At 36.9% G+C, this 26,581-nt stretch overlaps 3 long non-coding RNA genes across 3 annotated transcripts in view; 2 read left to right on the top strand and 1 right to left on the bottom strand.

Annotated features, from left to right (window-relative positions):
• The first annotated feature begins 1,085 nt into the window (after positions 1 to 1,085).
• LOC111093093 overlaps positions 1,086 to 26,581 on the top strand; it is a 103,300-nt gene continuing 77,804 nt past the window's right edge. The window contains exons 1-2 of the long non-coding RNA XR_005381207.1: positions 1,086 to 1,328; positions 16,380 to 16,684. This is a non-coding gene — a long non-coding RNA (uncharacterized LOC111093093). The remainder of the gene's footprint in view (positions 1,329 to 16,379; positions 16,685 to 26,581) is intronic.
• Positions 15,689 to 19,081, bottom strand: LOC111093098. The gene is made up of 3 exons (XR_005381210.1): positions 18,898 to 19,081; positions 17,590 to 17,724; positions 15,689 to 16,705 (listed from the first exon to the last, which is right to left on the bottom strand). It is a non-coding gene; the product is annotated as an uncharacterized LOC111093098 (long non-coding RNA).
• Positions 19,262 to 26,581, top strand: part of LOC111093095 — a 31,499-nt gene continuing 24,179 nt past the window's right edge. The window contains exon 1 of the long non-coding RNA XR_005381208.1: positions 19,262 to 19,748. This is a non-coding gene — a long non-coding RNA (uncharacterized LOC111093095). The remainder of the gene's footprint in view (positions 19,749 to 26,581) is intronic.

Genomic DNA, 26,581 nt, shown 5'->3' with positions numbered 1-26,581 from the left:
ATTAAGGTTTTTTTTTAGGCATTAAATGTTTTATTTTATTGGTAATGCTATTTGTGTTTTTTAACTTTTAATTTTTATTTATTTATTTTTAAAGATTTTATTCATTATTTCTTTGAGAGAGAGAGAGAGCAAGTGAGAGAGCGCTGAGTTTGGGGAGAAGCAGAGGGAATAGGGACAAGCAGAATCCGTACTGAATGCAAAACCCAACATGGGGCTTGATGCCATAACCGTGAGATCACGACTGGAGCCAAAAACAAGAGCCAGATGCTTAACTGACTGAGCCATCCAAGTGCCCCTGTGTTACTTAATTTTTTAAATAAATTGTATTGTTTAGAGTAGCTTTAGATTGATAGCAAGGAAGCCTTTTACCTGAGGTTCATCGTTTATTCTTGGGTTAATGAAATATAGATAAAGAGATACTGATAAAAAATCTTTAAGGGACAAAAAATTGCATTTAAATATCAAATATAGGCCTTACTGAAGATGCTAATATTGTTTTCTATCAGAATGATTTCATATTGATTAATTTGAATATTAGTGAAATCTCTGAACTCAGCAATTTGATTCATTTGTTCTTGGCTTAATCTTTCCTCTCGAGGTCTCTGTATCATATAGACTGTACACGACAATACCTAAAACGGTAAGTTGTCTTATGTAGAACCATAAAATGAAACCTTTAAAACTGTGTAATTCATACAAAGGTCTGCTATGATATCTATTTTAAGAGTTTGAATGCTTTATCTCCCCCTGGGTGATGGAGTTTTGTTTCCCCACTGAGTTCTCAGTAATATTTGCCCCTGGTCTGTGTGGCTTGACTGAAGGTCATTTATATTCTTTGTGGAATCAAAACTCAAAGTTCACATGTGTCTGATCTTTTAAAAAGTTAATTGTGAGTTCTTAGGAGCTCCATTTGGGCCTGGAGCATTTAAAGGGTGAAAACTCTGATGTCCGACACTGTACACATGAGTCCAAAAGGTAGAACTTCTTGCCCTGATCAGGGCTTATCTTGAAAGCCCTGCTAATTTGCTTATTTAATTGGACTTCCTTTTTTTTTTTTTTCAGAATTACCATATTTTACCAAATAGAGTAATATTTAATTGCACCAAGAGGGCTGATGTTCACCTGATGCTTTAGCATCATTTTGACTGCTAGACATCTAGGTCCTCCAGGGCTATTTCCTGTCCTTCCCGGTGAACTGTACTGAGGACGTCCGCCAGAACCATTGGTGTCTTCTGCAGCTGTGCCAGTAAAATTCCTCCCCCTCACCTGTGCTTGCAGAGTTGTGGGTCAGCCTGTCCTGTGCCGGGGTTGTAGTCACTGTGCTGCAGGTAATTAGTGGGTAGATGTGTGTTCTTACTCCGCTCTAAGGGATTATAGACAGACGCTGTGTAGTACAATACGGGAGAAAATGTCTCTTTTAGGATATCAAGCTGAGATGAAATAGCTTTGTTTCACGGAGATTTGGTTTGAAATTTCCTTGTCAAAAACATTCAACCCAGTGATCCAGTGTGGAGTGGAAAAGAACTCGAGTTTCAGAGATTTGGAGCTGTGCATGCTGGTTCCTCCTCACACGATTAGGAAACTGGGCAAAATCACAAAATGTGTTGGTCCATTTCATCCCAACTTTCACACAGTTAAGAGTGAACTTATCCCAAGGTCTCTTTTGAGTGACATGCTTGCAGATGTTTCTCACATTTGTTTCTTGGCTCTCTTGCAAGCTTAGCAGCTGTGCGCTTGTGAGCTAAGCCTTGTTTGTCTTCACGTGCCAAAGGGGTGCAGGGGCCGAATCAGCTCGAGCCAGTCTAATCTCTGGTAGGATCATTCAGGGGGAACTTGATCCTTAATGTTGCTGCAGTGGCATTAGCTCACCTCCACATCATCCCTGTGACTCCCAGTTTCCTGTCGCACCCTCTGGACAACTCAGGCCACATTTCCTATCACCCCATTCCCTATCATTCTTCGCTTGACTCCTTTGAGGTCTGGATGTGGTCTCAAATGGAAGTTTGGCAAAACCAGACATGAACCTGCTAAGATGGATTGGTGGGTGGTTGGTTCCTGGCACGATCGGTTTGCGGTGTCAAGCTCTACAGAGTTGAAAGCCAGAGCGACTCTTATGTAATGGAGAAGAAAAATTGCTTCATATTTTTCAGCTCTGTTCTAGTTTGTTTCATGAGCATCAGCAAAAATAATCTACTTCATAAGGATAAAGGCCTGCATTTCCCAATAAGTCGTCTTTATCAAAACAGAAAAAAATTGTGAGGTCTGCTTCCTAGTAGATGTTCCCAAGGAATTAAAAACTAGTACGTGAAGTTAGTATTGATGCTAAATAAAAACACTGTTGAAACTCTAGATTTCTTTTTTTTAAAATTATTTAAATTCAATTTGCTAACATATAGTATAATACCCAGTGTTCATCACATCAAGTGCTCTCCTCAGTGCCCGTCACCCAGTAACCCCTTCTCCCCACCCACCTCCCCTTCTGCAACCCTTTGTTTCCCAGAGTTAGGAGTCTCTCATGGTTTGTCTCCCTTTCTAGTTTTTCACCCCTCAGTTTCCCCCTTCCCTTATGGTCCCTTTCACTATTTCTTATATTCCACATATGACTGAAAGTGTATGATAATTGTCTTTCTCCAATTGACTTATTTCATTCAACATAGTACCCTCCCCTTCCATCCACATTGAGGTATATGGTGGGTACTCATTTCTTCTGATGGCTGAGTAATATCCCACTGTATATATTATATACACATCTTCTTTATCCATTCGTCTGTCGAAGGACATCGTGGCTCCTTCCACAGTTCGGCTATTGTGGACATTGCTGCTATGAACATTGGGTGCAGGTGTCCCAGCGTTTCACTACATCTGTATCTTTGGGGTAAATACCCAGTAGTGTAATTCCTGGGTCATAGAGTAGCTCTATTTTTCACTTCTTGAGGAACCTCCACACTGTTTTCCAGAGTGGCTGCACCAGTTCACATTCCCACCAACAGTGCAAGAGGGTTACCCTTGTTCCACATCCTCCCCAACGTTTGTTGTCTCCTGTCTTATTCATTTTAGTCATTCTCATCTCATTGTGGTTTGATTTGTATTTCCCTAATGACAAGTGATGTGGAGCATTTTTTCTTGTGCTTGTTGGTCATGGGTAGGTCTTCTTTGGAAAAATGTTTGTTCATGTCTTCTGCCCCTTTCTTGACTGGATTGTTTGTTTCTTGGGTGTTGAAAACTCTAGATTTCAAATAGATAATAATGTTGTTTGGAATAAGTGATATGTACTGCAGTGCTAAATACTTACTTTTGCTGCCTGGTGAACTTTGTCCTTCGATGATGAACTCAAATGTTACCTGTATTATGAAGGCTTCCACCATCCTGGAGCCAAATGAATCACTTCCTTCTCTGTGTGTCTAGCACAACTACGGTCCCCTATTACTGAGTGTATTACTGTGGTATATTTCTTTTTTTTTTTTTTGGGTAGTTCATCTTATGTATTTAAGATCAGGGACTGTGAGCCACACCACTGAGATTGTAGTTCTGGCCCTGCCACTTCCCAGCTGTGTGACTTTATGCAGTCACCTGAATGTGTTCTGTGCCTGGGTTTCCTCATTTGCAAAATGGGCAGGATAGTGGCACCCACCTCCTAGAGCATGAGCAGAAATTGAATATTCGTGAAGGACTTCATTCCTAGTGCTAAGTAGGTATTATTTAACAAACCTGGGGATGCTTGTGTGGCTCAAGGGTTGAGCGTCTGCCTTTGGCTCAGGTCGTAGATCCTGGGGTCCTGGAATCAGTCCGCATCAGGCACCCTGCAGGGAGCCTGCTTCTCCCTTTGCCTATGTCTCTGCCCCTCTCTGTGTGTCTCATGAATAAATGAATAAAATCTTTAAAAAATCTGTTTGAAATGTTCGTATGTAGCAGAATCTATACCAGGCCTTGAGTGTACAGATACAGTGGAACGTCTGTTCTCAAGGCGTGTGTGTACTCGTGACCTAGACATTGAATGATTCAAAAGCACTCAAAGACACCATTCATTTATTGTATGTATTTTTATTGAACTCCTTTTTTGTTTGTTTGTTTAATGACTAGTTTCTGGTTGTAGGAACACTACAGTAAAGAAGACAAAAAGTCCATCCCTGGGCTTCAGTTTCAGTGCATGTAGGAACGATGAAGGAGGTGTGCCCAAAAATTGCTGTGAGGAGCCAGGGGAGGGTCCTCTAACTCAGCCTGGGGTGCAGCTAAGAATTAGGGAAAGCTTCCTGCATGAACTGATTTATCAGAAGAGGTAGAGGGGCTTGGGTTAGGCATATAGGTAGTAATGAAGTCACTGATACTCACTTCCTTAAAGCAAAAACTCCTGTCTTGTGAAGCTGCATATTTCTTTTGTACATGTGGAGTGACACTACTACCTTTCCACTTAGGAAATATGACAGTGATTGTGTCAACAGTTTCTTGAAGTGGGGCTCTTCATTGATATGAATATCTTCAGCGTCAATTCCCACGCTGTGGATCGGCCTCTTCTCAAGAACTTAGGTCTATCTTTATAGCATTTTACATGATGGAGCCTTATTGCAGCAATGGAGTTACAGCTGAAATAGCATAGAGATTAGGTCCAGATGATCTGGATTCAGGCCTTAATTCTATTGCTTGCTGGCTGGCTTTGTACAAACCCCTTTACTTATTTGAGCCTCAGTTTGTCCATATGTTGGGCTATTAATACAGCAGCAGCATACCTAACAGGGCTGTGGGAGGGGTTACAGAAAAAAAAATTGTGGAAAGGGCTTTATAAGCAGCAAATGCTTAATAGTAGAGTATTAATTATACTCCTGAAGAACAAATTATTTTCAGTATTTGACAAAAGATTCAGTGAGAAAATAGTATGAGTATTTTTATCAATAATTAATACTTGGTGATTAGAGTGAACATGTATTTACAGCAACCACCTGGGTACGTACCACGTATACAGTCCTGCCTCGTCAGTATTATTACCAGAGGAGGAGAACAACATGCTCAATATTATTTAATAGTATGTGGGAGAGCCAGGTATCAAACTTAAGTTATTTGACCCTATATCATGGATTTCTTTCCATTATGTAATGCTGCCTCTTCAGAAGTCTGGCGGCATCTGCTGTATCCTGAGGAATGTTGCTGAATCCTGAATATTGTAAACCCTCTGGGCTTGATTGTTATGCCACGTAATCCTTGAAAGGTGGGCTTCGCAGTGCTCTAAACTTTCAGTTCTTTACTTGATTTTGAAAAACTGCGAAAGACCAGGATGGGGAAGAGCAAGCAGATGGTAGTAACACTGAAAAAGAAAAACCATTCTTTCCTCCTTATTTCCCTTGTGTACAAAAGCTGCCATGCCTCACATCCCACATTCTCTGAGAAAATCTCCCCACCCCAAACTCTTAAACCTAGTCTCCTTCTGCTCCTCCTTGCTTCAATCCAGTTTTGCAGTCAAAGCCAGAGAGGGTTGATCTCAGGAGAAAAGGGGTGGAGAGCAAACGTGATCAAATCGATCATTCCAGAAATCTTTTCTTTCTTTCTTTTCTTTTTTTTTTTTTTTTTTTTGCTAGTTGAATAAGGAGGAGGCCTGGAAACACTCATACATTAACTTTTCTCTTGTTGAAAATTAATATTAGGTAACATGAACTGTTGTCACATTGCCTAGACTTCATTTTATTGGAATGAACTAAATAGCATAATAACTGGTAAAATTTCAGCCACATACTTGAATGTGTCAGCAAAGTACTTGCACTTCTTTCTTCAGTCTGAGTGAGACACATAAGTCTGAGTTCACCTGAAACCTATATTTTCTAAGTTCTGCTGACCCTCTGGTAAGATCCCATTGACTATATGTCATGGCCAGCATTTGTATTTGGAATTATGCTTTCAAGCTCTGAAATGTGCATTGACATAATCTCCCTGGCTAGGCATTTACTGGAACAATTGCACATGTCTAACTTAGTTTACTAAAGAAGCACATTTATTAGTCTGATTAGCCCCATGTATATATTATTTTCACTCTGATTATCAAGCTGACCCACAATACATCTTTTTAAAGAAGAAATCCCTGAATAGCAGTGTGGAAGCAAGTACTGCTACTCTGGAAAGTAGTCAGTGTTGTCCTTTTCATATTGCTGATTACATTTGCAAAATTCAAATGTCCCAACAATACAAAATGTGCCGGAAACAATTGTGTTTTCAATTATCTTTCAATTTAGCTATTTTTGTAATTTTTGATGAAGCAAAGCATTAAGAAACTCTTTCTAGCATGTGTTTTGGGGACATGACCACATCGGTGGTCATGACAATAGTAAACTTCCATACAAACTACTTTATCATACCTCTCAGTGTCAGACTTTAATACACTTCACCCCACTCCATTCCATTTCCAAATTATTTGTGCTCTCTTTTTTTCACACTCTGTTAGTTGGTGAGTTACAGTCTTTTTTTCACACTCTGTTAGTTGATGAGTTACAGGGATAAAAAAAAAAAAATATCCCTGCCCTTGATAACTTCACATCTTACTGGAACGAACAGACAGTGTATATGTATAGACATAATTCAATGCAACTAATCTTACACTATATAGGGACAAGTTGCATGAATAAAAATGTGGGATCCTGGTGAGTGGGGGTGAGTGAATTAAGGACTTGAGTAGAATACCTGAAAAAGTTTACAAATCCAGGCTTCAGTAACCATTTTAATTTTCTAATAATGCATGGACTTGTTAGTGTTAGGTTTTTGATTAGATTTTCTTGGCAGAATCTGGAAATTCTTTAAGTATATTTGGCACTCAGGGCATTTATTGTAAGAAAATGTTATCGTGTTGTTTTAGGCGCTGTCTCAATTAAAGCAGCACACCTTTCCTTATGAAGCGCTGGAAGACACTCAACAGAAACTTAATAAACACATGTTTCCATTACACAGCACCCAGATCTCAAGAGTCCTGACTACCACAACTGTTAAAACAAATCTGTTAGAAAATTGAATAATCTTCCAAATGTTTGTCCACTCCCTAATTACTTAGCACTTACTTTTGGAAAATATCAACTCATGAAATATAACAATATACTTTGTTATGTTTTCTGAATTTTAGTCATGCCAACAGATGAACTTAATAGGGAGCCAACAACAACAGTGCAAAGCACAAGACATTTGATACTTTGGAAATCACTTTAGATACAAACCATGGAATAAAAAAATCCCATTTAACTCAAAAAGAATCAGTTCCATATAAATTATGTTTGTGAAATTTTAATTCTCTTTGAGGAAATATTTAAAAGTTCTCACTGATATATGGAGAAGGCAAAGCCCTTTAAAGGTATTAGAGTCAGAACATGTAAGACCGTACAAAATAGGTAGTGACTAAGCAGTTATTAAAATACATTAAGAAATAAACATACAAGTTTAAAATTGTACCATTGATAAGGAAATCTGAAACCTCAAATGGTGATCTAACACATTGAGACTGACACTATTTGTGTCCCTTTACAAATCTATAAACTACTATGGTGGAAACTGAAAACAAAACCCACAAAACCCTATAATACCTGTATGGTAGCTAACATAAATAAGTTTGCCAGATTCTTGTAAATTTTTTACTATCATTTAATAACTTTAAAATCTATATTCAGATTTTAGAAATTTGTACCTTTTTAAAGAGCGCAAAGAGAATCCCATTTCCATTTTCAGTACAAAGCTTGTGGAGATCAGTATCACAATTTTAGGACAGGTATATCCAAACAAAGTACTGGATTGAGTGATTTTTGACAGTAATCTGAGCAATTTAGGCCTCAAGAAGGATATAAGCTGTCTGTCTATGACAGTAAACAAAACCCTTGGAAAGACCTAAGTTGAATTCTTTTGAGGGAGACAATGTCAGGACTTGAGAAAAAGTTCATAATTTTCAACTTTGTTTCAAGAGAAGTATTAAGGGAAACTCTTGGCTGACTGTCAGTGAGTCTGGTTTCCATGACATTTTGTTTTCATCACCCCATCTATATCTGCATGCCTCTTTGGACAGACTATGAAGAAGAGAAAAATAATTATAGACCAAAATACACAAAGTCATTTGCAAGCATCTTGTAGAAATGCTGTTGTTGTTATAAAAATAAAAAGCAAAGGAAAATCTTTCAGAGAATAAGATTTTTAGACAGGATGCTTTAACCTCTCAATAGGAAGAATGAAACAATAAAATTCAAACAATAAAATTATAATTTCAAAATGGGATGCTTCTAGTCTAGCTAAGTGTAGGAATCATAGAGATAGATCAAGTTTTCCTAACATTTGCTCTGCCTTTGCTAAGTTTACAATACAAAAAGGGAAAAGGTGAAATGAAACATCATTAAATATGGAATATGAAAGAAATATATTATGTAATATAGAAATTATGGCATTTCACCATCTGAATTTTTAGTATTTGAGTTGAAGAATTGAGATAAAGGTGATCATGATGAAAATGCTGCTGCTGTTTTTATAATGGGAGGAGGTAAGAGGAGTACAAGCATCAGGTGTCCTGGCAAAGGGTATTATTTGCCAAACTAAAAGTTTGAATGCATTTTGAAAGTTCAGTGCTATCTGATGATTTTAGATTTTTGTTTCTGATTATTCGAACTCACTTTCTTCCATGTGAATTTCCAAGACACACAACAGGGTTTCTATGTATTTTGCTGTTAGGGAATAAAGTTTGTAATGGGTCTTGAATGCTATGGACTCAAAGGCACAATATAAATGTAAAATATTGTTTGCATTATTATTGCAATTCTCTTGGATACCATTTCTGTTATTACCATGTGTATTCATTCTGAAAAACTTCTCACATATATCTGAATCTGTGTGTGTGTGTGTGTGTGGGGAAGCTTTCTCCAGTATTGTAGCCACTATTTCCACAAAACAAATCACCCCAAAACTTAACAGTGTAAAGCAACTATTTTGTTTTGCTAACAAATTCTATAGGTCAATACTTTGAACAGGTCTATATGAGTATAGCTTCCATGATGAACATGTCTCTGTTCCATGATATCTGATCTCTGCTGAAAAGACTCAAAGGGCAGGAAAGACTCAATTGACGAGGCTAAGTCCTGCTCATTCCTGTGGTTGGTTTAGGAGCCAGAAGAATTTGAAGATTAGAACTCTGTAAGAGCACCTCTCTACTGGCATCTTTAAAGAAGGATGTCCTTAGAACAGCTGGATTTCTTAGAGAGTGGCTCAGAGATCTAAATACAACCCTTCAAACAAATAAGGTTGAGGCGGCATAGCCCTTGCTGAACTAGCTTGGGAAATCACACAGAGTCAATACTGCTGAATTCTGTTGGTTACAAGCAAGTCTACTCCTAGGCACGTAGACTCTAACTTTGGAGAAAAGTGTCAAAGTATCAGCAACTATTTTTTAAAAAGCACCGTAAGTAGGATTTTGTTTTCATTACATGTAATATTAAACATTGTTTGGCCAAGAAGAAAAAAATCAAAAAATAAAAACCAACAAACAACAAAAATCAACAAAACAAAATCCTTGAACAATTTGTGTATATTTAATTATTTTGCTGTATGTGTATTTCTTCCTTTGTTTTAAAAGACTTATTGATGTAAGATTAAAAAGTAATTTTAGTGTAAATATTTATACATATGTTAATGTGAGGAGAGGAGTTGCTATTTCCTGTTTGTATTGATTAGTGTTACATTTGATTCAACATAAAAGAAACCTGTTATAGTTTTTAAGCCAATAGCAGTTTTATTTTTCTGATGTGGCAAGAAGTCCATAGGTAGACAGTCCAGAACTCTTGCAGCTGTTTAAGATAGTCATCGAGTTTCTGGGTTCCATATGCTTCTTGCTCTGAAATCCTTTGCACAAGGCTTTGGTCCTTTTGTTCAAAAGATGGCCATTCTACATTTAGGCACTGCATCCAAGTCCCAGGTAAGAAGATAAGGGGGAGAATGAAAGGCAAGATGTGGTTTTAGCACTTTGATCAAAACAACGGTGTTTGTAAGACTCACTCAGTTGACTTCAGCTTAATAACTCATTGGCCAGAACAGACAAAGATGTTCACCCCTAGTCACATGGAAGACAGAGAGTAGGCACTTCGAACCTAGCACATGTACCTCCCATATAAAATCAGTGTTAGAAAAGAAGAGGAGAATAGATGGTGAATCTGTTCCTAGCACTTAGACTTAGCACTTAGCCCTAGCACTTAGCCCTAGCACTTAGCCCTAGCACTAGTGGTGTCTACCTCATGATGAAGGCAGTGAAATGGAGAGGAACCAGAAGAGTTAGTCATGGAATGTTAGAGTGGAAGTGTTATATGCGGTTTAAAAAAGAGATGGCTGGTGATGCCACTGTTTTCAGGTAGGAACAAAAATGGGACTTGTGCGACTGATCTATACCCAAAAGGCAGAAATTTGCATTTTGTTTATTCATTCCATAATTTATTTTTTTGAGGATGAATCTATAGTGTTTTCAGTAAAATAGGATAGAGATAGATACAAAGATCCTAGTCATATTGACTTCAATCATAATTGACTTTGAGACTTTGAAGAATTTCTAAATTTTTTGATCATGGATTTTTTACTACTTGGATGGTCCATAGTTTCATATTTTCAACCCATGTGGTATGGGTTTTATCAACAATTTTATTTCTACGTTTTGACTCTTCACAATAGTTTTTACTGCCTGAGTGAAACTAGAATCCAGCAAGAACATTCAAGAGAAATGCCACAAAACACCAAACACAACACTCTTACACAGTTAATGCTCTGACTTATATTTAGAATTTTATAAAACTGTTAGGTTTCTACTAAACTTTTAGAAACTATGATGCCCCAGGCACTGAATGTAAAGTCTCACTGTCAGGCTTTTAATATAATAAAGAGATGAAATAATAACAAACTGTTGCTTATAAATAACATGTACCTGTTTCTTCTTATATTCCATTGAGTCTATTGAACCCAAACCAAACACAAAATTTAGAGAACTCCAAAAGGAAAGCTAAGAATTTCTGATAACACTTTTGATAATGGAACATTTTGAAATTCCCCTTAATTCTCCATTAATTTTGAAGGTGAAGATATTTGAAAAGACAAATGATTCTTGGAAAAACTTCCTACAATTGAACACCAATAAAAAATAAATTAAAAAAAAAAAAAAAAAGAAAAACTTCCTACAGATTTGTATCAATGTGACTCTTAACTGTTTTGCTAACAGGTTACTTCTCACACCCTAAACTCTACTTTCCACTAATTATGCTCTTCCATACCTTTTCTCTCTTTCAGCAACAGTTTGAATGACCTACCTTGTCTTTTTATTTAGTTCCACCATGACTGTTCAGATACCAGATTTTAGCCTTAATATGTCCCCTTTCCCTTGCAGTTCAATAGGACTCCTATAATCTGATCAGTAATTACTATCATGATTTAGACAGAATTTTACAATTTATAAAGCAATTAATTAAAGTTAAATAAATCCTTAGAGCATATATTAAGCAATTTTGTGAACTACTTATATAAAAACGTTTAAATGTTCCTTTTAAATGTTAGTCTAGTATTAGCAGCTGAGAACTTACCAAATCCTATAAAAGCTCATAAATGAACATCTTACTTGAAGTCAAAACAGAGAGGCATATTTCAGAAATATTTTTTATAATATTGATTGTAATTGTGAACTCTAAGATGAAAAGCTAATTGTTCCTCAAAATACTTTTACTGCTATAATAAGAAATGGACTCAAAGTCATCTGAAATTTTCCCTATGTGTTGACATTTTGAGATTAAATTTTTAAAAACTAGCTCTTAGTACTCGGAAGATTTATATATTCTAGCAGAGAATCAAATATCCCAATCTAACAAGTATGCTTTTTTTCCTCATTGAAAATAATTTAGCTTAGCTAAGTAAATAAATATGAAAATAAACTGCATAATTTTTTAACATTATGCAATGTTATTGAATTTAAAAATCCAGTATAAACATCTACAAATTATAATATCTGAAAGTAATTAGGCAGTCAATAAAATAACAAATAGGAGGAAAGAATTATAGAAATGTATAAATAAAGAACTTAAAATTCAGTTGCAATAGACAAGAGAAGGAATTATGTGCATAATCATTATTTAAGAAAATATTTCTTTCTGAGCCCCATGGAATCAAACATTTTTCATATATAAAAATATCCAATAACTATGTTCATTCATCCTAAAAACCCATAGATTGTGAAGTAGCTGAAACAAGTTCATTCATGTAAATTAACTTTTTGTTTTATATAATTCTTTATTTTTCATGCATAGTAGACATTCAACACACATTTTTTAATAAATTTTTGTTTTATATAATTCTTTATTTTTCATGCATAGTAGACATTCAACACACATTTTTTAATAAATAAAATTGTTGATTTTAAAAATATAGAACAACATATTTTGTTGATATTTAAGAAGAATTTGTTAAGATAATTGCTTCTAGAGCCCACACTAAAAGCAATTATTCCAAAATGAGACTGTGGGTCCTCATTGCTCTAATAGCTCTTAGCCAAAAATGTAAATCAAAGAACTAAAATGTATTGTCTTACTTTATGTACAAATGCCTTTTTTTTTTTTTTTTTTTTTGCAGCTCTCTCATTAATACCTGATAAAAGCGCTTTAACTTTTCAGGTAATGTTTCTTCAAGTGTTGTCTTGGATTGCCTGCATCAACATTATCTGAAAGCTTTTTAAGATGGGAGACATAATAAATCAGAACTTCTGGACTGGAACCCTGGGATTTGCCTTTTTAGCAAGCTTCAGGAGCTTCTTAGCACCCTGAAGCATGAGAACCACTGCTTTTTGACTTCCAGTGAAATGAGGTTCCAATGCTGTTTGCACTAAAATCATCCCAGAGAGCTTGTTAAAAACGCAGATCACTTCAGAGTGGAACCAGAGGAGTCCTAGGCCCCAGGGGTTAGGCTCTCCTCGTTGTACCCTTTAGTTATATCTGGGAGGCTCCCCACACTCTGCATTTCATGTACTGAAAAGCAAATTTCCTGCTTGACTGCAATTTTCCTGCAATAATCTGCTTGACTTCTTCATTGGGCTGTTATGACAGTTCCCTTTCTCTTTACTATTCTCACAGTCTTGAAACAGGATCTCCCCTTAATTCTCCATTAAGAAGTTGTGGCCATAAGCTAACTTTGGAAAATTTTCTGTTAGCCTTACGTTCACTTACAAGGCTAAGCATTTCCAAACACAGCCTGCCACAACCTTCAGACCTCAGTGACCAGTGCAGAAATCCGCACACTTCCCAGTCCCCACTTCCCTCTCTCACCCTGGCAATAACTCAAGTATCCTGAGGCCCAGAGAAAAAAGAATTTCTTTTCTTCACTCAATCCACTCAGAAACATTCTCACTGCCCCCCACTAAAAAGCAACGAACACTTCAGGTTCAGGGCTTAGGACGTCCACTCAGTACAATTCATGTTGACAAACAGAACACTTAGATCCACTCTGTGAAACATCTGCTTTCAGATTATTGGTTGTTTTACTTGTTCCCCAGGAAAAATGGGCAGATACTTGCTTTTTACTTTGAGTGACTTAGGAGCCTATTAGGTGGTTTCCTCAGGATGAAGAAAGTGTTTCTCAAAGGAAAATAAAAGTATTTTACTTTATGAGATAGGAATTTAGCAGTTTTTAAATGACAATCTTTTTTTTTTTTTCTAGTTTCTACCCTTCGTGACCTTAAAATCTTTGTGCTGAATTTTAGACATGACATTCTGATGTGTGTCATATACTTAAGAAGTTTGTTGCTTTAGGCCCCGTAAGAATGCATAAGGTAGAGAAAATGACAGATTTAACATATTTTTCTAACTATTCATTTCTACAGAATGGCAAGATGATGAAAGAATGACAGATTGCTAATAGTAAATTAAAAACCATATTTGGCTTATTTGTTATTCTAATTTTATTAGAATATTCTAAAACAGTATAATTAACATGACTGCATAACAAATCTGCATATCCAGATTTCAATGATGATAAATGAAAATAGATTTATTAGTGTTAAGGAACCCTCACCTGGAATGGACCTGTGGCATCCAAATGTCACAGGTGGGTATTGGCTTCCAACCCACCAAATGCTGAAGAGATTAGGGGAACTTGGTCACTATATACACTAATGGGGGGGATGCAAAATGGTATAGTCACTGTGGAAGGTAGTTTGGCAGTTTCTTAAAAAACTAAACATGTAGCTACCATATGACCCAGCAATTATACTCCTAAGCATTTATCCCAAGATCATAGAACAGCTTTACATAAATGGTGATAGCAGCTCTATTCATAATACCCCAGATCAGGAAAAACTCAGATGTTCTTTCATGGATGAATGGTTAAGTAAACTGTGGTACATCAATGCCATGGAATACTACGAAGCAATAAAAAAGGAGCATATTTTTGATACATGCTATAACTTCAAAGAATCGCTGGAGAATTATGCTGAGTGAACAAAAGCAAACCCCAAAGAGTGACATACTTATGATTCTTTTTTATAATATTTTGAAATTAAAAAAAAGATTATGAGTACGTGAGGTGAAAGTGAAAGAGAAGTAGGCGTGCCTATAGAGGGTGACATCATGGGAAAATTTTGTATCTTGAGATGATGGAAATGTTCTAGATCTTGACCTTAATACCCTGTCATAATATTGTGCTTTTGTTTTGCAAGATATTACTGAGAAAAGCTAAGTAAAATGGACACGGGATCCTATTTCTTATAACTATTAATCTACTATTAACTCAAAGTAACAAGTTTTTTGAGAAATTGCTCCTTGTGGGGCCCCACTCACTCTGGACTAATCAAATCTAACTCTGAGAGTGGAGTCTGGTGACATCAATGGCCTCAGCTACGTCCTAAAAAGGTTTATTACAATTACAGATATGCCAACTTGATCTTATTTATTGGGTTCTGAAAGGCCCTCCCTCTCCTAAGGCCATTTCACTCACGGACAGTCCTAGAGTATTGTGCCCATTAACTATCTATCCCATCCTTCTTTGACCGCCCCCCCCCCCGCCCCGCCCACCTTGGTTCCAACCTGTATAGTTTCTGCATGGTTGCCTCACTTGACCCTTATCTTACCTTTAGGGCTAAAGTTCTACCTTGACAATAACCCATGTTAATGACTGTTTAGTCTGTTTTGGCGATTTTAGATCATGTCTGTTTGGGGATTTTAGATCTTCATCCCTCTCATTTTCCCTTAAGACAATTTTTCTGGATTTTTAAATTCCAAGCATAAAGATGCATCTCAACTGATTTCCCTTCTCAGTAGTATGGCTATCAAGCAGGTTGCCCATCTGTTTTTTTTTTTTTTTTTTTTTTTTTTTTTTGACTAATTGAGTCTCAACTCTGTCCCTTACCTTTCCCATCAACCTGTGTTGCTAGTGTTCCAGCACATTTGGGACCTCAACCCCCTGGCTAATTCCTGACCACCTTGTAAAATGTGGCTCTTCCATTGTTAGTCTCTATTTTGTCTTTTTGTTTGTTTGCTTGACAGCAGTTATTATAGTATGTGAGTATTTTGTCTTTCTACTTTTCTGTTTTTCACTCAATCTAAATTTAAATTTCATGAGAGCAGAGATTATTGTCCACTGTTGTGTTAATTGTGCCTAGCATGGTACCTGATACACAGTTAGTAGAAGCCACTCAATAAGTGATGTTTAAAGAATAAATGTGATTATTGAAACAACTTACAAGGTTCAGTTGCAAATAATATTTTCATATTGTTGAAAACTTTCCAATACCTAGGATCCGGGTAACTAGAATTTGAAGCAACCTTATGTACTAGAAATAACAAGTCAGGAAAGAGAACTACTTTCATTTATTGCCTGTGGACCTAGGCAAGTTAACTAAACTTTCTAAACCTTCCTTTTCCTTTTTGTAAACTTGTAAAAATGATTCCTATCACTAAACGTTCTCCTGAAGATTAAGTGAAATAACGTAACAACACAGGTGCTGTGGCTTTCACAGAATGATTGTTCAAATGCAATTAGAATCCCTTCACCAACTTCTCAGTCTAATGCATTTTTTGGACAGCTACTTTATTTTTGGAAGTAGGCAAGTAGAAGAAAAAATAAGTTCAGATGGTGAAATTATTTTTAAAAGATATTAAACATTTGTTGTGGAGTATGCATTTGGTTCAGTCTTTAACTCTGTATCTTCATCTACAATTATTTTTAGCAAGAACTGATGTATGTAATCATATTCTTTAGAGGTCACAGAGACCTTAATTATCTATTATGTTATGAAGATGAACTTAAAAAGGTGCAAAAGTTAAGTTTACCAATACATTTTAGAAATATTTTAAAAGCATTTAAAAGTATGGTAATGTAATCCAGGAATCTTTCTATTTAACCAAGTTATACTATTTCTTGTTTCAAAGTGAGCATTTTGGGAGTATATTTTGGCTTCCATCTGCTTTCTCTGGAGACCTATCCTGTGGGAGCCCTGAATTGGCATGTAAGAAGCTCGGCTATCCTAAAGGTGCCATAGTGGAGTGACCACATGGAGAAACTACATAAAGATAAGGATATATCCAAGGAGTCCCAGCTGTTCAAGGCTTCCCAATTCAGGTGCCAGACAAGTGATGAAGATGCTTTCAAGATCTTCCTTCTGAAATAACTCACGAGGGTCCTGAGCCAAAGCTCTGCAGCCAAGCCTCACCCAAATTTCAGACCAATGGAAACAGTGAGTGATGATATGAACATCCTACAAAATATCAAGTGGACAAATATAGGAAAAATGCAAGAGTGATGAGGGGGTGAAGTCAAATGTCATTAAACAGAAAGTAGTTGACTTATGTTCCAAAAATAGCATCTTCTAATAAATATCTAATATATATATATATATATATATATAAACTAGCTGTTACATTTAGGTAATACTTAAATTGGCTTCCTACTATAATACAATTTCTGATTAAACATAAATTTGGGGGCCTATTTCAGTTTCTGCCACATTTGGAAACTTGCTATAATGTTATATTTTATAGAATAGAGCTTATGTCTGAGTATGAGAAAGCTATATTTTAGGTGCTCTCCCCAGGAGGGTTGGGTTACTAAATACTCGTAAGGTCTTAAGGAGCTTTGATGAGATTTTCTTAAGATATGGTGGTCTCATATTATAAATAATTGAATGCAATCTTAGGATATTGTTCTAAGATTTATCTTTTTATCTTAAAAACTTAAACACTAAAAATGATGATTTTCTCTCTTAGATATTGGATTCACACAAAAAAGGGGATAATAATGAATATAAGACCCTTATTGAAATCTGAACTGAGTGCACTGTTTGGGAGATAACTTCTTTTGAATTAATGTTTATTTAGTAATAACTACTTTAAAATACATTACGAAATAATTCTGATTTCAAAATCTTATTGTATACAATGTTGGTTGAGGAAGCCACTCAGAAATTTCTTCCTCTTTATGCTTTTATTAATGTAGTTGCCAAAGGATAAGCTTTATGTTTTAGGCCACTCAATCTATTTGAAATAAACCTATAGAAATTCATGAGTAAAATAGGTGCTTAAAATATAATTTCATTACTTTCAATTTTGTAGGGGCAAGGACATCTGCTCCACAATGACTGACCTCTTTTGTTAATTTAAGTCATGCCAGTTTCATACATCGGAGGGCAAAGCATTAGGAGTAGCTTCAGAGTATTTTTCTTCTCAGTTCAGATTTGCTTCATTAGCATGCTTTCCTCTTATGTACAGTGGTTGTTGTCTTGGTGCATAAATGGAAAATTTTTCAATGGAAATTAATTTTAAAGAATGAAGAATGCAATGGAATATTAGGTTCAATAATCTATATGAAATGAATTATTATAGCATTTATCTTAATGGCAAAGACCTTTGTGAGTTATCTTTCTCATTTGTAAAGATAGATACTATAACTCAATAATCCATCATTAGTTCTTTAAAATTTACCCTCTCTGCAGAAACACATTGCTCATACTTCACTGATATGAGACAATTTAAGAATGAGTTATTTTATATGCTTATTTGAGAGTTGGCTATAGTCTATAAACAGCACTGTTGGAGAAGGTCAAATTGTGATTGATGTCCCACCCAAAATATGATTCAGCTAGTCAGAGTGATTTAATTTAGAAAATTCTTTCTCTGCTTACTAAGCTGATCAGTATTCATTACTACGTAATCAGTAGGTAATAGGTTGGGATGAAAATAACCACTGCCTGTAGATATCCTTAAAAAAAAAAAGACCTCAATTCTCTGATATACAAAAGAAGATGTCATATTTCAGTGTCACTTCTCAGAAAGCTTCTTCTGATTGTTGACATTTTTTTGGAAACCACCCGGACATCGCCAATGCCTCATTCCACATCACTGGTCTAATTATGGGACATATTGTTTTTGGTTACTTATTTAGTGATAAATGAAGATGACCTATTCTCTTTTTTGAGTCAAAGGGAAGTGCTAAGGAATGGATTCAATGATTTATTTAACAACCTAAGACCATGGAGTACTGACAGTCTTCAGCTTTCTTGAGGAAGGACATTAAGTCTGAATTTCCAAGATAAGGACATTATATGTGAGAATTCAAATGAATTTGCACAATGAAAGAAAAGTTATAGTGCCCTGGTGTTACACAATTGGCTCATTAATGCTGCCATCTTGAACCAGTTATCCCAGAATCATATTAGATCCAGAATAATAGACTTCAGGCATTGAAGTATTTATTGGAATCTCTGATGAATCCTACATGCATATGAAAACTTAAATACTTATAATCAAGACATAATTATCTCAAAATGGTTTCTGCATTAAGACTTCTTGTCATTTCTAATTTAAGAGCAGGAAACAAATGACTCAGTTGTAGGGTGCTTCAATACAAATTAACCTTAGAGTGCCTCAGAGAGAAACAGGAAGTAAACTATACCATTTTACTCTGTGTGTATTCTGCTTGAAACTTTAGCAATATTCTGTAATTTCTCAAAAGATCGACAACAAGATTTCAAGCTCTTTTGGTGCTCTCATAGGAGGTAAAGCAGTAGTGCTTTCTGCAGCCAGAGATTTATCTAGGTTGTTCTGATGAGAATATACACTATTGGTACCATACCAGAGGTTAGAAAAAGTCTTGGAATTAAGAATTCATATTTCCATTCTGATTGTGACATAATGTAGAATCATTGGATTCTAGGTTAACATATAGTACATTGGAATATGTTGGAAAATTTTGCACCAATCTATTTCTTGTAACCAGTAAAGCTCCCAGCTTTGATTTATACCCAAAGCAAAAGAAGGCTCTGCAAGCCAGTGTGGCAAATACATGCATCTACCACCTGGGCCTTATAAGATAATAGATCCAATGGTACTTGAAGTAGCTATGATAGGTAGGGATGCAGGTAATGATCCTCAGGAGAATGTAATGAAGGGCAACAGAGTTTTGGAACACCTGGATACTATCTAATTGTGAAATGAATATTATCTAATTATTGAGCTATAAATTCAGGCCTACACAGCTGTAATATGTCACCAATGACATTGAACTTCAGCAGAAGCTAAGGTATAAGTTAAGTTGCTTGAACATGTGAGTCGTACCCAGGTGATACTTTGTATTGTGGCATTGCCACTTTTTCTTCAAACCCTATGACATCATAGGCATGAATAATGCTATTCTAGTCCCACTCAGAGATGACCCTGAAGGACAGTGGGTAAAGAAAATTCTCCTAGAAGAAGTTCAGACATTCATCTGTGTTTCCCTTCACCTAGAAGAAAAGATGGCCTGAGGTATAGATACATACTATATCATTCCTAGTAGCTGAAGTTTTGGCCAAATAATCAGGGTCTTCAAAGGCATACAATTGAAGAACTATTGACTAGAAAATCTGGGGAAGAGGTATGTGAAGACTATCCACTTTAGAATGGCCACAGTGTGGATTTTTGTGTCTCATGATCATAGGGATCTACTGCATAGAAGACTGTGAATAACCAGATGGACGAGTAGAGCAACTTTATAGGTATCATTTAGCTCTTCTCTCCAGCCAACCCTGGGCTTGCTCAATAATTGTCTGTGAAAAATGATTACAGGTCAGGGATGTAGGCTATACAAGGGCTCAACAGTGTAGACTTTCTCTTGCCAAGCCTAATCTTACTGCCACTACTGTTGAGTGATCGGCCTGCCAATAGCAGAGAACAATACTGAGCCTTCAATATGATACTACTCCCCAGTGGTCATAGATATTTACTTTAGATATGAATTTGTCTTTCCCACACACAAACTTTTACCATTACCATCATCTAATGTTTTGTTCACCACTTTGCTTTTCCACATAGTATTCCTACTGACTAAAGAACAGCAAAGGAATGACGACTAGGCTTATACCTATGGATTCATTATTGTCTCCATGTATTACATCATCCAAAAACAGTTGGCCTAATAAAATGGTGGAATAATCTACTAAAGACTAGAAAGGTAAAATGATCTGTGAAAGGCTTAATCACGGTGCTGGCTAGATCAAAGCCTTTTATGAAGCTGAGGTGATGTCCTACATGATGTTATATATGCCCTGAGCTACAACCAATGGCTGGTGATTTTTTTCTTTAAACTGGGTCCTAGAACCAAGTGGTGTAAGTAGGTTTAGCTCCTCCAAATGTTACCCTTAGTGATCACTTATAAAATTTTGTTTCCTATCTGATGCTTTGCTGGCTTAGGGGCCTTAATCATCAAAGGAACAATGCCTCTACCATGGGATTCAATAGCTTCCATTGAATTGGAAGTTGAAACTATTACTTGGCCACTTTGGGTTCCTATAGGGTAGCTGAGGAAGACATATTTCTGATAAGGAGATATTTGAACAGGTATCTCAAGAAAATTAGAAGGCTAGTCATAAAAAGAGCCTTATAGGGGATCCCTGGGTGGCGCAGCAGTTTAGCGCCTGCCTTTGGCCCAGGGCATGATCCTGGAGACCCAGGATCGAGTCCCACGTTGGGCTCCCGGTGCATGGAGCCTGCTTCTCCCTCTGCCTGTGTCTCTGCCTGTGTCTCTGCCTCTCTCTCTCTCACTGTGTGCCTATCATGAATAAATTAAAAAAAAAATAAATAAATAAATAAAGAGCCTTATAAGCAGAAAACTTTGAACCAAGAAATGTATAAAGGTGTTAATAAAGAGATGTGATTGATCTTGTTTACCAAGGAGAAATAGGGTGTTCCTTCTTAATGGAGACAGGGAGGAATATGTTGGGAACCTTGAATTTTTTCTTTCTTTTTTTTTTTTTTTTGGAATGCCTTTTAATACTTCCATATCCAGTGATAAAATTTAGTGGAAGACTAACTATAGCTACCCCCAAAAGTAGGACCACACATGGCTCAGGCCCTTCAAGAATAAAAGTTTGGGTCACCACATATAGAATCATAAATGTCAAGAGTTAGGCAGAAGCTGAGACTTTATTGCCAGACAAGTTAGCCTGTTACAGTTTGGATGCTGGCAAGAGACAGACTGTCAGGTCATGCAAAAAGACTATTAGTCACCACAATAATAATAGGTGAGGGTCAGCATTTGTGCTAGTCCTCAAGCATCAATTCCCACATGAAGATGCAAAATGACCAGGTGATGTGTATACATACAGTGGGTGGAATCATAGAGAAGGACTCTGAGCCTCAGAAACCCAATCCTTTATAATGCGTAGTAAGCCTGGCCGACCTTTGCCCCACTGGGATGCATTGTCTTTATCATACTGGAGAATAAATAAACTTACTCCTCCCTATGCTTCTATCCTTGAAATGACATTCCTGCTTGCAAGATAGGCAGAAACTTGAGAGATCCATGGAGAACTGTCTTCCAATGACTGGTTTAGGTGCTGGATAAGGGCAAAAGAAAATGGAATTTAGTAAAGCAAAGTTGACTTATTATGACCTTGTGACCGGTTTCAGAAACAAGGGCTATCATAACTATATATATATATTTTTTTTCTTGCTTTATTGTGTATATGCTTGAATATATTAATTGTTTTACTCTCCTCCCCTTTCTCTGCTATTTCATATAATTTGTATTGTTTGGGATTAACATTCTTATTCATTACTTACATTAAGTCATTTATCAAAGGAAGATTCCTAAGCTAGAAAATAAATGAACATTATCCAGACATCAATACAATAATTTATGGGACTTTCTTTCTTTTTTTGGGAGAAAGGTTGAGTGTGCCTTTGTTAGTATAAGAATAATTGTATTTATGTTAGTTGGAAGTGTGTCTTCACTATTATTATTGTTTGGAAGGTAACAATGATCCAAAGACTGGGAATGGACATTGGATATACAAGAGTAGACTTTACCTGATATTGTTACTGATTCTCAGTTCAATCTTGAAATTCTAAATGCTCCAGGACAAAGCCTAACGACTGCTTTCTTCCCTTGCCAGTATAGTGCCAGCTAGATTCCGCCACAAGATTTGAAAGACAGAAGAAGAGTTCCAGTCCCAACCAGGGAATACTTTACCACAATAGATACCTATTTAGGCATCTCATGTGAGAAAATCAGTGACTCTTCATTCCTTTGATAAATATTTATTGTGTACTTATATGGTACAAGGTGTTCTAGATACTGGAGAGACAGCAGTGAAAAAAGAGAGAACAAGAATAAAAATACATATAATATGTCATGTGGTGGTAAGTACACTCAAGAAAAATAAAGTAGGTAAGGGGGATAGAAAGTAATAGAGGTGCTATTATAGGGGTAGCTGAGGAAGCCTTATTTCTGATTAGGAGGTATTTGAACAGAAATCCCAAGGAAGTTAGATGACTAGCCATGGAAAGAGCCTTATAAGCAGAAAACAAGCATAAAGGCCCTGAGATGGGAGCATGCTTAACCAGAATGGAGGTTTGGGAAGGGAGAGAGTGATGGGAGATGAGACCACTAAAATTGAAGGGGGCCAGATTATTCTGCACCTGGGGAAGCAATGGCCAGGACTTTGGATTTCATATCAAAAGAGATTGGAAGACACTAGAGGGTTTGGGGCATCGGGGTGACATGATCTTGATTTGAATTTAAAAATTCAAATTTTGTGGATGCTAGACTATTGGAGAAAGAGTAGATGCTGGGAGGCAGGTAAGGAGTCTACTACAAATGAAGAGATGATTGTGGTATGGACAGGGGTGGTAGTGGTGATGGTCGTGAAGAAGTGGTCAGATTCTGGATATATAATCTGTATTTATTCCAGCTTTGCAATTTTGCCTTCTCACTAAAATTTGTTTGTAACCCCCCCCCCCCCCCATATAAATACTCACAGTGCTTTATTTTGTGGGCATTCACGGACATGCCTGGGCACAGGGTAGCAAAAAATTTGAGTTGTCTTGTGTGCATGTTACCAGCTGAGTTCCAACAAAATGGCACTCTCTGCCTTTTAGTTTCATCTCTCATATTATAAAAAAGTGTCCTTTTCATGTTATATGTAATGGCACATCTTTTGCATTTTTGTGACTTTTGTTGGTTATTTTGCTTTAAAATTATCCCAAGCATGCTCAAGTGCTGCCTAGGGCTCCTAAGCACAAGAAGGCTGTGATGTGCCATACAGAAAAAATATGTGTGTTAGATAAGGTTTGTTCAGGCATGACTTCCAGTGCTGCTGGCCCTGAGGTCTATGTTAATGGATAAATGATTTATATTAAATAAGTGTTTAAACAGAAACATATATGAAACAAGGTTATAAATTGATTGGTTGATGAAAATGTGACCAAAATGCACACAGGGACATAACCCTGTATTTCTCTGAGGAGCAGTGATTTAGTATTAGCTAATTTGATGTTTGCAGTGAGTTTACAGAACGTAAGTACTGTCAATAATGAGAATCGGTTATATTTTGGAGATAAGTGACAGGATATGCTAATGATCTGAAAATGGATTATGAGAGAAAAGGAGGACTCTAAGATATTTGGCCCAGACAACTGACAGAAGGGAGTTGTCATTTGCTTATGAAGGAAGATTCTGAGAAGATCAGGTTTTGAGGGTGAGGGAAAATCAATTTTAATATTAGACATTGAGTTTGAAATGTCTACTAGACATTTTAGTGGAGTTATTGAGTAATCAGTACGATATATAGGTTTCCATTGCGGGTACAGATGCCACATTCCAACTATGTCAGCTACTTCAGCCGTGTGTTCTTTTCTCACTAATCCTCTGGGTTCTCTCCAGGAGGAATCAAAGCAACAGTCACTAACAAAGAGAAAGTGGGCTGAGGAAAACGACATCACCTATATCCTTTGCTCTGGCAGGCCTTAGTTAGAGATTTTGGAGTTTAAATCATTATATTGGATTCGTTTCTTAAAACTTCTGAGTGACTTTCTATTATTCATAACTGATAGAAAAGCTATGGGATCTGCCTAAATCTTCATCTTGGGGTGTGAAAAAATGGGCCCATAGAGTGATTTTTTTTAAAGGTTTTATTTATTTATTCATGAGAGGCACACAGAGAGAGGGAGAGACATAGGCAGAGGGAGAAGCAGCCTCCTTGTGCAGAGCCTGATGCAGGACTCAATTCCAGGACCCCGGGATCACGACCTGAGCCAAAGGCAGATGCTCAACCACTGAGCCACCTAGGGGCCCATAGAGTGAGTTTCCTAGGCATGGGGAAAAACAACATATCCTAGTAAATTCAGCTATGATATGACTTTCATTATCTTCCATATACTGACAGCTTACAGGTGTACATCTTCAAACAAGGTCTAATCTCTAGACTGTTGAACCTCCTATTTGATATTTCTATTGGATGTCTCAAAGTTCCTCAAATTCAACATTTTCAGTATTCAATTCATAGTCCTCTCAACACTCTTGACAAAGACTCTCTTCTTGATTAATTTCTAGCCAGGCTTCTCTGAGCTTGATTCTCCACTAGGCTTCAACCTTGGTCTATAAAAAAGCAAACAAAACACGAACATGATTTCTAACAGTTCAAAGCCTATGACCCTTTACCCACTTAAAGTGTCTTCCTATGAAAAGAATTTACTGTTTGTTCCAGCCAATACTTGAAGTTAGGTCCCTTTTTCCAGACTCTGTAGGAGGGTAGGGGCCTAACTTTGACTAGTACCAGCTAACAAATCCAGATGGATTTCATGTGGACCAAAGCCTGTTTTATGAAAACAAAAGAAACAAAGCAAAACAAACAAAACAAAACCCTAGGTTTCTCCCATGTTTCTCCTTTACTCACACACTCACAACACTTCTGGCATTTCTGCTCACCAAATGTTGTGGGTTTTTCTACACCAAGCAATTCTCTGTGACACTAGTTGGGTGTCCTACAATTTAATTCAATTCTGACACTATCTACCTACCTGAAGATAGTGTTGAATTCCACAAGTTAAGAGCTCAGTCCCACAAGACTGCTCCTCATTTCAGATTCCAGTTGCAAGTAGTAGGTACCCAGGTTACTCACAGCTTCTGTCTGACTTGACTATGAATTGGAGGCTCCTATGGCCTAGTTCCCTTCAGATTCAATTATTTGGTAGAGCCACTCATAGAACTCAGGGAAACAGTATGCTTATTAGTTCATTAAGGGGTACAGTAAAAGATATAAATGAACAGCCAGATGAAGGGATACATAGGGTGAGGACTGGGATGTTGTAAACACAGGAGCTTCTGTTCCATAGAGTTGGGGTCTGTCACCCTCCTCATTCATGGATGTGATCATCAACCTGGAAATCCTCCAAATTCCATATTACGGGATTTTATGGAGGCTTCCTCATGTAGACCTGATTACTTATTAACTCTACTTCTCTTCCCTTTTCCCTCTCCAGAGAATACAGTGGGTGGAGGTATAGGGTTAAAAATTTCAAACTTCTAATTATGGCTTGGTCTTGCTGCTGACCAGCCTTCATTCAGGAACCCACCCAGTGTCACCTCATTAGAACAAAAGATGCTCCTATACTCATTGCTTAGGAACTTACAAGGGTTTCAGGAGCCCTTTGTCAGAAATTGGGAGTACAGATTGATAGCTATGTTTCTCCTTATTTCATCTCCTCCATTCCACTTTTTCTACTTATTCACTTCATTGACTGTACGGTGCCATCCCTTACCTGGCTCCCTATTCCCTCCTTCTCCCTTTAAAACTCTTAGTCACCTCCGTAGACATTGAGGTTGAGCTGAGTTCATACTGGACTCTTTTCCCTATTATAACAATTATTAGTGATTCAAATCTGTTCTTACCACTTTAGTGTCCAGCAAAAATAGTCTGATCCACTTTTGATGTTCCCTATTTCAGTGAATGGCACCATCATCCAACCACTTGTGTAAATCAGACCTTGGACATCATCCTTGATATCTCCTTCTTACTTTAACTGATATCACCTCCTCACTATCCATGACTAATCCATCATTGTGTCCTGGAGTTTCAGCTTCCAGATATCTCTTAAATCTGTGCAGTTCTTTTCAACCCTGCTGCTGACATTTCTGGGCAGCTGTGTAGAACACAAGAGATGAGCGTGAGTTTTATTGTTAGACTGCTCACTGCCTCGGCCTAAATTCTACTCGTATTACATATTAATCTGTGTGACCTTAGCATGTCAACTCTAGAGCTCGCTTTCCATATCTGTAAAAATCATTACAGTCTCTAATACATAGGATTGATGTTAGGATT

This window comes from Canis lupus, chromosome 29, assembly GCF_011100685.1.
Source record: "Canis lupus familiaris isolate Mischka breed German Shepherd chromosome 29, alternate assembly UU_Cfam_GSD_1.0, whole genome shotgun sequence".
In the NCBI taxonomy this organism is placed as follows: Eukaryota; Metazoa; Chordata; class Mammalia; order Carnivora; family Canidae; genus Canis; species Canis lupus.
The sequence above is the reverse complement of the archived record's forward strand: the minus strand, read 5'-3'. Positions and strand labels throughout refer to the sequence as shown.